The sequence below is a fragment of the Rhinopithecus roxellana genome, chromosome 10 (genome assembly GCF_007565055.1).
Source record: "Rhinopithecus roxellana isolate Shanxi Qingling chromosome 10, ASM756505v1, whole genome shotgun sequence".
Classification (NCBI taxonomy): Eukaryota; Metazoa; Chordata; class Mammalia; order Primates; family Cercopithecidae; genus Rhinopithecus; species Rhinopithecus roxellana.
In genome coordinates this window covers 53,731,123-53,744,971 of record NC_044558.1, presented here as the reverse complement: position 1 = coordinate 53,744,971, position 13,849 = coordinate 53,731,123, and the positions used below count along the sequence as shown (strand labels likewise).

The following is a 13,849-nucleotide window of genomic DNA, read 5'->3' as shown; positions in this document are numbered from 1 at the left end:
ACACAAAAAACTGTGTATGTGCTATGCGTGCAGGGAGGTAGGAGAGAGAGGAGAGAGAAAAAGTGAGAGGGAGAGGAAGAGAGAGGAAGGGAGAGAGCAAACATACAAATGTGGCAAAATATTATCAATTGGTAAACACAGGTAAATGTCCTACCGCTGTCCACTGTATCATTTCTCCACCTTTCCTATAGGTTTGAAATTCTTCCAAATAAAATGTTGGAGCCAAAAAGAACAAGAAGCAACATTAACCAAAATACTTGACTGCCCAACACAAACTTGCCGTGTCCTAAAAGGTAATTTTAGATGAGGGTTAAAAGCACAGACTTCAGGCCAGGCACTATGGCTCAAGCCTATAATCTTAACACTCTGAGAGAATGAGGAGGGCTGGCTGACTGAGCCCCAGGAGTTCAAGACCAGCCTGGGCAACATGGTGAAACCCTGTCTCTACTAAAAATACAAAAAATTAGCCGGCAATGGTGGTGCATGCCTGTAGTCCCAGCTACTCCAGAGGGTGAGGCAGGAAAATCACTTGAATCTGAGAGGCAGAGGCTGCAGTGAGCCGAGATTGCGCCACTGCACTCCAGCCTGGGCAACACAGTGAGACACTGTCTCCAAAAAAAAAAGCCGGCCGGGCGTGGTGACTCCAGTTTGTAATCCCAGCACTTTGGGAGGCCAAAGAGGGCAGACCATGAGGTCAGGAGATCGAGACAAGCCTGGCCAACATGGTGAAACCCCATCTCTACTAAAAATACAAAAATTAGCCGGGCGTGGTGGTGGGCGCCTGTAGTCCCAGCTACTCTGAAGGCTGAGGCAGGAGAACTGCTTGAACCCAGGAGGCAGAGGTTGCAGTGAGCCGAGATTGTGCCATGGCACTCCAGCCTGGGCGACACATTGAGACTCCGTCTCAAAAAAAAAAAAAAAAAGCCGCCGGGCGCGGTGGCTCAAGCCTGTAATCCCAGCACTTTGGGAGGCCGAGACTGGCGGATCACGAGGTCAGGAGATCAAGATCATCCTGGCTAACACGGTGAAACCCCGTCTCTACTGAAAAATACAAAAAAAAAAAAATCTAGCCGGGCGAGGTGGCGGGCGCCTGTAGTCCCAGCTACTCCAGAGGCTGAGGCAGGAGAATGGCGTAAACCCGGGAGGCGGAGCTTGCAGTGAGCTGAGATCCGGCCACTGCACTCCAGCCCCAGCGACAGAGCGAGACTCCGTCTCAAAAAAAAAAAAAAAAAAAAAAAAAAAAAAAAGCCTAGGTAATCCCAGTACTTTGGGAGGACAAGGTGGGTGGATCACCTTAGGTCAGGAGTTTGAGACCAGCCTGACCAACACGGTAAAACCCCATCTCTACTAAAAATACAAAATTAGGCCTGTAATCCCAGCTACTTGGGACGCTGAGGCAGGAGAATCGACTGAGCCCAGGAGCCAGATGTTGCAGTGAGTGGAGATCCCACCATTGCACTCCAGCCTGGGCTACAGGGCGAAATTCCATCTCAAAAAAAAAAAAAAAAAAAAAAAACACATAGACTTCCACATCAAACTGGGTTTATATCCTGGCCACATGATGATGGTCATATAATCTAACCTAACTTCCCTAAGCCTCACTGTGAAATGGGGATAATACAATACTATTCCATGAGGATTATTATTCTGAGGATTAAATGATCTAATGTATAATTTGTTACTATACTCCCATGATATTATCACATTATGTGTTCTTGTTTTGTGTGTCTTGGCAGCTTACAGGTAATTGTGTCAAAATTTTTGCCAAATATATCCAAAATCAAAGAATTATAATGCATTCTATCCAAGGACCAATAAAAGTCCGTACTCCATTGGCACAAATAAGTGAGAATTAACATTCTCTAAAGAATATAGCACGTGATGGGAAATGTAGCTTATCAGCTTATGTTTGCTCCTTCCTCAAAAAATTACTGGGTTACCTGTCAGGAATGGGCACAGGCTACGCTGGTCCCAAAAATGTCAGTCTTAACATTAAAATCCAGTGCCATCAAGCCAGGAGTGTCCCTAAAATTCTGGTATTTCCTGGGGTTCCATGTCAGCTCTCCTATCACTTTCTTAAGTTTGCCCTGGGTAGCCCTGTTTCCTAACACGGATTAAATCTTCTTGTGGAGAGTACTTCCAAATCTAAATACCCCTGCCTCTCTCTAGCACTCCAGATCCACTTACGACAACTAGCTGCTAGACATTTCCAAAAGTGAACTCTCTACCAACATTTCCTCTAATCCCAAACTTACCCTTTTCTTATCTCAGAAAGCAACACTACCCAGTTCGCCCAAGACACAAACCTGAGCGTCATCCATCCACGATTCCTCCCCTCTTCCCACATTTAAACAATCTCCAAATTCTGGAACCATCTCACATTCATCTGCTCTTCTCAGCTCTGTTTCCTCTCCTCCATTCTCGTTACTTCTGCGCAGAGCATTTAGTTAATGGGGCAAGGCCTCCAGAGCTTTCTTTTGCCTTCAGCAGAGCAACTAACAATGTTGCCAACTGTGGTTGCGCTGCCTGCCCTGTTGGTCTTCGTCCTTGAACAACTAAAAGTCTTTAGCCTATCTTTGATGGACGTGTAGAGACAGTGGAAAGGAAACTAATTGTTTCAAGCTACTGAGATATAGACTGTTTTTTACCCAGCATACTCTAGGCTACCCTGATTTCGATTTTTTTTTTGTTTTTGTTTTGGTAAACGGAGTCTCTGTTGTCCAGGCTGGACTACAGTGGTGCGATCTCAGCTCACTGCAACCTCCGCCTCCTGGGTTCAAGTGATTCTCCTGCCTCAGCCTCCCCAGTAGCTGGGATTACAGGCACCCACTACCACGCCCAGTTAATTCTTTTGTGTGTATTTTTGGTAGAGATGGGGTTTCACCATATTGGCCATGCTGGTCTCAAATTCTGACCTCAGGTGATCTGCTCGCCTCAACCTCCCAAAGTGCTGGGATAACAGGCATGAGCCACTGCACCCGGTCTCAGTTATACAGACTACAACAGCCTCCTAACCAGTGTCACTCCCTCTACTCTAAGTACTCTTTCAAATTGCTGCCAGTTTCCTTTGTGAAATACAAAATAATCATTTCATTTCTCTGATTAAAAATCTTCAGAGGCTCACCTTTGCCTCAAAATATTCCAAATTCCTTAATATAGCTTGTAAAGCCCACCATAAAATCAGGCCCTAAATATATCCTTCTCTTCAGCCATTCAAAATACTGCCCCATATATACCATCCATATTCTCCTTTCCTTTTTTTTTTTTTTTTTTTTGAGATGGAGTCTTGCTCTGTCGCCCAAGCTGGAGTACAGTGATGCGGTCTCGGCTCACTACAAACTCCACCTCCAGGGTTCAAGCAATTCTTGTGCCTCAGCCTCCCCAGCAGCTAGGATTACAGGCAGGCACCACCATGCCTGGCTAATTTTTTGTATTTTTAGTTGAGACAGGGTTTTATCATGTTGGCCAGGCTAGTCTTGAACTCCTGACCTCATGATCCGCCCGCCTCGGTCTCCCAAAGTGCTGGGATTACAGGCATGAGCCACCGTATCTGGCCATCTTTTTCTTTTTTTAGAGACAGGGTCTCACTGTTAACCAGCCTGGGGTACAGTGGTACAATCACAGCTCACTGCAACCTCAAACTCCTGGGCTCAAGTGATTCTCCCACCTGTCTCTCAAGTAGCTGGGACAAAAGGTGCATGCCACCACATCCAGCTAATTGCTTTAACTTCTGGTAGAGATGGGGGTCTCACAATGTTGCCCAGATTACTTTCAAACTCCTGACATGATGTAATTCTCCTGCCTTGACCTCCCAAAGCACTAAGATTACAGGTGTAAGCCACCATGCCCAGCCTCATACCATATTCTTTAATACCTCTAGGTTTTGCCCAGGCTATTATATCTGTTTGAAATGCTCTCCCACCCTTACACTACCCCATGGTATCTTTGTCTGCCTAGCCATGCAAGTACCCTCAGCAGCTATCCCTCCCACTCTCTCAACAGCTATTCAAATTTGCCTCTCTTCTCAAGGCCCCTATTCAACCAACCTGCCTTACTCTAAGATATCAGCTCCCTGACTCATAAAAGTAAGTCTCCTACATCACAAGTAATATAAAGGTCATAAGCCAGAAACTCTCTCAAATTCCTTTGTTTAGATACCAAACATTTCTCCCCACCCCTTTCCTGACCTTTTCCTTCTCTTAAGGGGATAATAATTCTACCCCTGCTTTAGATTGCATCTTCTCTACAGGCTCAAGAACTTCATTCTGTTATCACAACTCTGTATTGTCTTGCTCATTCTCCTGTACATATAAATATGCCACTTTCTTGCACATTCCTTCTAATTACTGTCCTCTCTCTCCATCTCTTTGCAGTTATCTTGAAAGACAAAGTTTGTTTTTTCTCTCCTCCCATTTATTCCTCAAAATGTCATCATTCTAGTGACCCTGATCTCACTGAAGACACCAATGACCTGACTGCCAAATCCAATGAGTTATTTTCTGTCCTTACCATACTTGGTCTTTCTACCACCTCTGATACTACTGCCTTCCTCCTCCTTGAAACTCCTCCTAGTTCTCATTACACACACTTCACTGCTTTTCCTTCTTTCTTTTTTTTTTTTAATAGAGATGAGGTCTCATTATGTTGCCCAGGATGGTCTCAAATTCCTGGCCTCAAGTAATACTCTCGCCTAGGCCCATAGTACTGGGATTACAGGCATGAGCCACTGCACCCAGTCTTTACTAGTTTTCCATCTACCTTTAGTCCTCCTCAGATTTCTTCTGGGGTGCCACTTCCACCAGTCACACCTTTAACTACCAGTGTTCTCCAAGTCCTCTCCTCAGCCTGCAGCTCTTCAGTCTCAACATGCCTCTTAGCTGACCCAAACCCATCACTTCAACTACAACATATATACTACTATACTACTGACTCCCAAATCCCTCTCCAGTCCCAACTTCTCTACCTCTGGACTGGTATATCCAACTACCTAGCAGGCGTTTCCATATGGTTCCACAGGTACCTCAAATTCAACCATTCCAAAACCAAACATCTCATTTTTTATTCCCAAACATGCATCTTCCTGTATTCCCTATATTATAAATGGAAGTCACTATCCACCCTAGCATGGAACCCAGAAAACTAGAAGTCATCCTTCTCATTACCACTATTATCCTCTCTCTTGCTCTGTAGCTTTGTCAATCACACATGCACACATCTCCATGTCTAACAGGTTCTGTCTTTTTTTTTCTCTGAGAGAGTTTTGCTCTTGTTACCCAGGCTGGGGTGCAATGGTGGGATCTCTGCTGAGAGAGTTTTGCTCTTGTTACCCAGGCTGGGGTGCAATGGTGGGATCTCTGCTCACGGCAAACTCCGACTCCCTGGTTCAAGCATTTCTCCTGTCTCAGCCTTCCCAATAGCTGGGATTATAGGCATGCGCCACCACACGCAGCTCATTTTGTATTTTTAGTAGAGACGGGGTTTCTCCATGTTGGTCAAGCTGGTCTCCAACTCCTGACCTCAGGTGATCCGCCTGACTCAGCCTCCCAAAGTGCTGGGATTACAGGCATAAGCGACCACGCCCGGTTCTTTTTTTTTTTTTTTTTTTAAGACAGGGTCATCCCTTCTCTGCCTTTTGGCTAAGATCAAGCATAGTAAAAGACAGGGTCTCACTCTATTGCCCAGGCTGGAGTGCAGTGTGGTGGATTGTGGCTTACTGCAGCCTTGACTCCCAGGTTTAGTTGATCCTCCCACCTCAGCCTCCCAAATAGCTGGGACTACAGGTGTGCGCCACCAGGCCCAGCTAATTTTTCTTATATTTCTTTAGAGATAGGCTCTCACTAAGTTGCCCCAGGCTGGTCTCAAACTGGGTCCAAGAGATCCTCCCACCTCAGCCTCCCAAAGTGCTGGGATTATAGGTGTGAGCCACCACACCCAGCCTGACTATCTATTAAATATCTAACGGTGGCTCATGCCTGTAATCCCAGCACTCTGGGAGGCTGAGGTGGGAGGATCACGAAATCAGGAGACCAGCCTGACCAACATGGTGAAACCCCATCTCTACTAAAAATACAAAAATAAGTCAGGCGTGGTGGCACATGGATTACAGAATCCTAGCTACTCAGGAGGCTGAGGCAGGACAATCACTTGAACCCGGGAGGTGGAGGTTGCAGTGAGCTGAGATCATGCCACTGCACTCCAGCCTCGGTGACAGACCAAAACTCTGTCTCAAAAATAAAAAAATTAAAATTAAAATAAAATAAATAAATAAAACAAATATGCCTGCTCTTCTGAAGCTTACTTTTTTTTTTTCTTTTTTTTTTTTTTTTGAGACAGAGTCTCGGTCTATTGCCCAGGCTGGAGTGCAGCGGCACAATCTCGGCTCACTGCAACCTCCGCCTCCAAGGTTCAAGCCGTTCTCCTGCCTCAGCCTCCCGAGTAGCTGGGACTACAGGCATGTGCCACCACACCCAGCTAATTTTTGTATTTTTAGTAGAGACAGGGTTTCACTATGTTGGCCAGGATGGTCTCGAACTTCTAACCTCAGGTGATGTCCTAGCCTTGGCCTCCCAAAGTACTGGGATTAGAGGCGTGAGTCACTGCGCCTGACCCTGAAGCTTACTTTCTACTGGGGGAGATTAAAATATGTTATAGGTTGATAAGGATTGAGGCGGAAAATAAAGCAGAAAAGGGGGATAGGAAGTTATGTAAATGTATATGCAGGAGGGGCTTTGCCATCCAGATAGCCAAGGGAATATCACTGTTAAGAGTGACATTTGGGCTGGGCACGGTGGCTCACGCCTGTAATCCCAGCACTTTGGGAGGCCGAGACACGCAGATCACGAGGTCAGGAGATCGAGACCATCCTGGCTAACATGGTGAAACCTGTCTCTACTAAAAATACAAAACAATTAGCCGGGTGCAGTGGCGGGCGCCTGGAGTCCCAGCTACACGGGAGGCTGAGGCAGGAGAATGGCGTGAACCTGGGAAGCAGAGCTTGCAGTGAGTGGAGATCGCGCCACTGCACTCCAGCCTGGGCGACAGAGCAAGACTCCGTCTCAAACACACAAAAAAGACATTTGGTAAGCTGGGCGTGGTGGCTCACGCCTGTAATCCCAGCACTTTGGGAGGCCGAGGCAGGCAGATCACGAGGTCAGGAGATCGGGACCATCCTGGCTAACACAGTGAAACCCCATCTCTACCAAAAATACAAAAAAAAATTAGCCAGGCGTGGTGGCGGGCGCCTGTAGTCCCAGCTACTCAGATGGGTGAGGCAGGAGAATGGTGTAAACCCGGGAGGCGGAGGTTGCAGTGAGCTATCGCGCCACCGCACTCCAGCCTATGCGACAGGAGACTCTGTCTCAAAAAAAAAAAAAAAAAGAAAGAAAAGAGTGACATTTTGGCAGGGCGCAGTGGCTCACACTTGTAATCCCTACACTTTGGGAGGTGGAGGTGGGTGGATCACTTGAGGTCAGAAGTTCAAGACCAGCCTGGCCAACATATAGTGAAACCCTGTATCTACTAAAAATACAAAACAATTAGCCATGCATGGTGGTGGGCACCTGTAATCCCAGCTCGGGGGGCTGAGGCAGGACAGTCACTTGAACCTAGGGGGTAGAAGTTGCAGTGAGCCGAGATCATGCCACTGCACTCCAGCCTGAGCGACAGAGCAAGACTTCCATCTCAAAAAAAAAAAAAAAGAGTGAAATTTGAGTAAAGACCTGAAGGAGGTGAGGGGACAGACAGGCTATGCTCTTATGCAGCTTTATAAGAGAAAGGTAATTCAGGAAGAGGGAACAAGAGCATAGACCCTGAGGCAGAAGTATGCCTAGTGTGCTCAAGGAACAACCAGAGGCCAGTGTGCATGTTAGGGGGAAAGAGTGCCACAGATCTAGAGCTTTAAAGTTAAGATTGGTTTGGCTGGGCGCGGTGGCTCACGCCTATAATCCCAGCACTTTGGGAGGCCAAGGTGGGCGGATCATGAGGTCAAGCGATAGAGACCATCCTGGCTAACACAGTGAAACCCTGTCTCTACTAAAAATACAAAACATTAATCGGGTGTGGTAGGGGGTGCCTGTAGTCCCAGCTACTAAGGAGGCTGAGGTAGAATGGCGTTAACCTGAGAGGGGGAGCTTGCAGTGAGCTGAGATTGCACCACTGCACTCCAGACTGGGCGACAGAGGGAGAACAGAACCAAAAAAAAAACAAAAGTAACATTAGTTTTCATTTTGAAAGAGAAAGGAAGCCATCTCCTCTCTTAATTTTCTATTAAAAAATATTAGGCATGCTTTTTTTTTTTTTTTTTTGAGACAGAGTCTCGCTCTGTCACTCAGGCTGGAGTAGAGTGGCACAATCTTGGCTCACTGCAACCTCCGCCTCCCGGGTTCAAGTGCTTCTCCCGCCTCAGTCTGCCAAGAAGCTGAGATTACAGATTCCACCACACCTCGCTACTTTTTGTATTTTTAGTAGAGACAGGGTTCCAGCATGTTGACCAGGCTGGTCTCAAACTCTTGACCTCAGGTGATCCACCTGCCTTGGTCTCCCCAAGTGCTGGGATTACAGGCGTGAGCCACCAAATCCAGCCAGTCAGGCATGCTATTTGTCAAATTTTTTAAAAACTTTACATTGTAAAGCTCTGCCAAGAGCAATGGCTCATGCCTATAATTCCAGTGCTTTTGGGAGGCTGAGGCCAGAGGATCACTTGAGGCCAGGAGTTCAAGACCAGCCTGGGCAACACAGCAAGATCCCATCTCTACGGGAAAAAAATTGTGAAGCTCTACTAATCATATAATGGACACAAAGACAACTGGAACTGCCACTCTGAAATTTAACTTGTTAAGAGTTCATCAGGCCTTCAAGAAAAAAGTTATCTTTTCTCTCAACTCTCTGGAGAACAGCAACAGGATGAGAAAAATACAACTAAAAACTGAACTGAATTAATCTAACAGGCCACTTTTCACCACTATTTAAACTTTTTGTCTTTCCTGGCGCGGTGGCTCACGCCTACCACTTAGGAGGCTTGTGGTAGGTGGATCACTTGAGCTCAGGAGTTCCAGACCAGCCTGGGAAACAAGGTGAAACCCCGTCTCCACAAAAATCAGCCAGGAGTGGTGGCTCACGCCTGTACTCCCAGCCACTTGGGGGACTGAGGTAGGAGGATCGCTTGAGGCCAGGAGGCAGAGGTTGCACTGAGCCAAGAAGGAACTACTACATTCCATCCTAGGTGACAGACTGAGACCCTGTCTCAAAAAAAATACAACTTTTTGTCTTGCTACCCCAGCATCAAAAAGGGGCTGGGGGTGGGGTGGGGGAATATTGGTGGAAGAAAACAGAAAAAAAAAAAAAGCATTAGGAAGAAGAGCCACAAATAATTCAACTGCAAATCTATCTAAAAATACAAGAAAATGCTAGGAATTTGTGATATTCCTGAAATGAAACCTGTCACTTTCCTCCTTCCTTGAGTCTCCACGTGGCTTATGCGCATCAGACAGGACTCAGACTTCTCAGTCTTAGTTATCCATTTGAACAACATATGTACAAGGATATTCACCTAACTGGGATCTGAATTTAAACTTTTCCACTTTCTTCCGTTTTAACGCAGTTCTGGGATCGTTATTCGGTCATTTCTCATCATTATCCAATAAAAATTCACTCTAAGTAAGTATTCCTGGTAGTTCCGAGACTAATGGCCACAAATGTTTAAAGATGTTAGCTCTACAGGAAAACGAATCAAAGCGTTTTCAGGGGATCAAGTAAGTTATGAGCTTAGTGTAGGCCCAAGTTTTAAGCTATAGAAACATATCCCTGTATGTGCCAAGTCAAATCCCCGTCCCTGTGATAAACCTGGACACCAGGATGATTTTAAACACTTCTACACCTCTCCGTCCTATTTTTCCATGCTCCAAGCTCGAAGGAAAACCGCCACCCAAGAAACACACGGAGCTAGCCACCCCGAAGCACTACAAGGGCACAACAGTTTTTAGGTGCCCCCGCAAAGGCCACAGGTGGCGCCATCCCCCTGCCCCCGCACCGCTGCCCTCCGCCCCGCGCCCCCTCCCCCGCCCCCCGGCTTCTCTCCAGCTGCGCACACTTGGAACACTCCTTCCCGGGGCCATCCGACCCTGACCCATCGCCCCCAGGACCGGCTGCCCGGCGCGGGGAACCCAGGCCGCGGGGCCTCCTCGCGCCCGTCCGCGCGGCCGCCACGCCCCCTCCCCACAGGCCGTCCGGGCCGCCCGCCCCCTCGGCCGGGAGGTGGCCTCACCTCGCACGGGCCGTAGCGGGGAGGGCGCCCACGTCTCCGCCCGCCGCCCGGGCCCACGGCCGCTCGGCTGCGGCTCGGCCCCGACGGCCGGCGGCGGCGCGCTTCTAGGGGCGGGCTCTTCTCGGCCGGGGCTTTCCCGGGGCCGAGGGCTGGGAAACAGGGGGGACTGGGGCGGGGGAGGGGAAAGGGGCTTGGGAAGGAGGGGGGAGAGGGGAAGAAAAGGGGGGAACCAAACCCGGAAAGGGAGAAAAAGGGGGAGGGGAAATCAGAAGGGGAAGAAAAGCCCAGAGTCCGCCCCCCGCTGCGGCCTGCGCGCTACGTCACTACGTCCGGCGTTGTCGTCACCGCGTCCTGCGTTCAGTCCGTCCCCGCTTCCTGGCTGCCCGCGTGCGCCTCAGCAGCCCTGCGGGGCCTACTGCCTGCCGACGCACTCCCGCGGGCGCGCGCGCACTCGCACTCGCTCGCTAGTACTCTGTTGCCTCCGCGTTACCTGTGTCAGGACACCAATCCGGAGCCACTGGGAGCCTCGGTCCTCCTTAAACCCATCAAGTCTGTCAGATAGAATACCCTGGATTTCAATGTAATATTAATAGTGATCATCCTAAAGTAATTTCAATTTACAGAGCACTTTCAAAACAGCCTTTCACTTAGGGCAGTAACTCCTGTACCAAAGAACGTGCACTCGGTATTCGTTGTACACATGGATAACTATAATTCAGCAGGTAAATGTCCATTTTACAGATGAAAAAACCTGACCTAGGAGGAACTCAGTCTGTCCTATTAAGATCACATTCTTACCATCCTCCCTTCTCTAAGATACAGTACTCAAAAATCATCTTAAGGCCGGGCGCGGTGGCTCACGCCTGTAATCCCAGCACTTTGGGAGACCGAGGCGGGTGGATCACGAGGTCAGGAGATCGAGACCATCCTGGCTAAAACGGTGAAACCCCGTCTCTACTAAAAATACAAAAAAATTAGCCGGCCGTGGTGGTGGGCGCCTGTAGTCCCAGTTACTCGGGACGCTGAGGCAGGAGAATGGTGTGAACCCGGGAGGCGGAGCTTGCAGTGAGCCAAGATCGCGCCACTGCACTCCAGCCTGGGCGACAGAGCGAGACTCTGTCTCAAAAAAAAAAAAAAAATCTTAAATTTTCAACCTTCTCGGTTTTGTCCATTCTAGGCAGAATCAATTTGGTTATTGATTATGTGTGTGTGGATAATTTACTAACCAAACTCCCTCAAAAAAGCAATGTAGTCTTTTGTAGAATTCGACCATTAGATAGGTACCTTGCCACAGGAACTGCGGTAGGCAAAAAAAAAAGTCAAATAATTATAGTACAATTTAAGTGCTATAATAGAAAGGTTTCAATGTGCTATGGAAATACAAGGAACAACAATTCATTCTTAGAGGTAAAAGAGGTTGAGTAAGTTACAGAGAAACTACAGGTGAAATTCCAGCTAATCTTGAGACTATAAACAGTTCACTGGAGAGGTAAGACTGGAGATTCCAACAAAGTCATAGAGGCATGAAGTTCATCTTTCCTTCAAGGATGAGCAAGTTCCAGGTTAGTTGGCCTGTTTTTTGTGTTTGTTTTATTTTGTTTTTGTTTTTGTTTTTGTTTTTGAGATAGGGTCTCACTCTGTCACCCAGGCAGATAGAGTGCAGTGGTGCAATGTCGGCTCACTGCAACCTCAACCTCCCAGGTTCAAGTGATTCTCTTGCCTCAGCCTCCCCAGTAGCTGGGACTACAGGCGCTCACCACCACGCCCAGCTAATTTTTGTATTTTTAGTAGAGACGGGGTTTTGTCATGTTGGCCAGGCTGGTCTTGAACTCCTGGCCTCAGGTGATCCACCCACCTCGGCCTCCCAAAGTGCTGGGATTACAGGTGTGAGCCACCTCGCCCAGCCCTCTCGCCTGGTCATTACTGCCTCCTGCCCCCAAATTCTCTCAACCCTCTGGAGAACAGCAACGGGGGAAGAAAAATACAACTAAAAACTGAGCTGAACTAATCTAACCTGCCACTTTTCACCATGATTTAAACTTTTTGTCTTGGCCAGGTTCAGTGGTTCACACCTAGCACTTTGGGAGGCCAAGGCAGGAGGATCGTTTGAGCTCAGGAGTTCCAGATCAGGCAGTGATGACCAGGAGGAAATAATAGCTAATATTTGTATTATGTGTATGTAAGTACAATATACAATGTGTAGCATTCTAGATCTACTGTTACTATCAAATCCTCAATACAGTAGGTACTATTATTATACCTGTTTTATAGATGAGGAAACCTGAGGCACAATAATTAAACCAAAGTACCAGATTTATTTATTTATTTTTATTTTATTTTTTTTTTTTGAGACAGAGTCTCGCTCTGTCCCCCGGGCTGGAGTGCAGTGGCTGGATCTCAGCTCACTGCAAGCTCCGCCTTCCGGGTTCACAACATTCTCCTGCCTCAGCCTCCTGAGTAGCTGGGACTATAGGCGCCCGCCACGTCGCCCGGCTAGATTTTTGTATTTTTTAGTAGAGACGGGGTTTCACAGTGTTAGCCAGGATGGTCTCGATCTCCTGACCTCGTGATCCGCCCGTCTCGGCCTCCCAAAGTGCTGGGATTACAGGCTTGAGCCACCGCGCCCGGCCTATTTTTTTTTTTTTGAGACGGAGTCTTGCTCTGTCACCCAGGCTGGAGTGCAGTTGCGTGATCTTGGCTCACTGCAACCTCTTCCTCCCGGGTTCAAGTGATTCTCCTGCCTCAGCCTCTCAGGTAGCTGGGACTACAGGCATGTGCCACCACGCCCGGCTAATTTTTTTTATGTTTTTTTATTTTTTATTTTTATTTTTTGGTACTTTTAGTACAGATGGGGTTTCACCAGGCTGGCCAGGCTGGTCTCAAACTCCTGACCGCAAGTGAGCCGCCCACCTCAGCCTCCCAAAGTGCTGGAATTACAGACGTGATCCACCATGCCCCGCCTACAAGCATGTTTTAAGGGCAAAAAAGAAGGGGACAGGGAGTGGGCTGATACAAAGTTGTCGGGTAATCTTGTTGGTTTACAGAAATAACATTGATTAGTGATTGGCTATACATTGTTAAGCTATAGGATCTAGGTTATAGTGTCCAGTGCAGCATTATTAGGTTAATTTATAGTTACTTGTGGCAATTGCTTGCTATTACCACATTGCCAATTGCTTGATGCTATTCATCAAGAGATGAATACATAGCTCAAAAGCAGGGAGTAGGACATGATTGCCATCTCATTTTATTTATTTATTTATTTTTTTTGAGAACTCACTCGTGAGTTCAAATGATTTGCCCACTTTGGCCTCCTAAAATGCTGAGATTACAGGCTTGAGCCACCATGCCTGGTCTGCTGTCTCATTTTAATGTCTCTCTGAGCCTGATCATTTTAAAAGACTTGCATTTCCCAGATTAAAATTGTTTTCTTTTCTCAGTGCTGTGACACAGAATGAAAGCCTGAAACGTTTCTGAGACAAGTACAAGAACTGAAGAACAATAACCAAGAACACCTGGCTTTAAAACCTATACTCCTGGCCGGGCACGGTGGCTCATGCCTGTAATCTCAGCACTTTGGGAGGCCGA

At 47.5% G+C, this 13,849-nt stretch overlaps 1 protein-coding gene across 16 annotated transcripts in view; it reads right to left on the bottom strand.

Annotated features, from left to right (window-relative positions):
- Positions 1-10,410, bottom strand: part of R3HDM2 (R3H domain containing 2) — a 172,200-nt gene extending 161,790 nt beyond the window's left edge. For 13 of the 16 annotated variants that reach the window (XM_030939162.1, XM_030939164.1, XM_030939170.1 and 10 more), the window contains exon 1: positions 10,262-10,410. The gene's annotated coding sequence lies outside the window, so the exon portion shown is untranslated. The remainder of the gene's footprint in view (positions 1-10,261) is intronic. The other 3 variants (XM_030939178.1, XM_030939172.1, XM_030939174.1) reach the window with 1 other exon arrangement.
- Between the last annotated feature and the right edge of the window lie 3,439 nt (positions 10,411-13,849).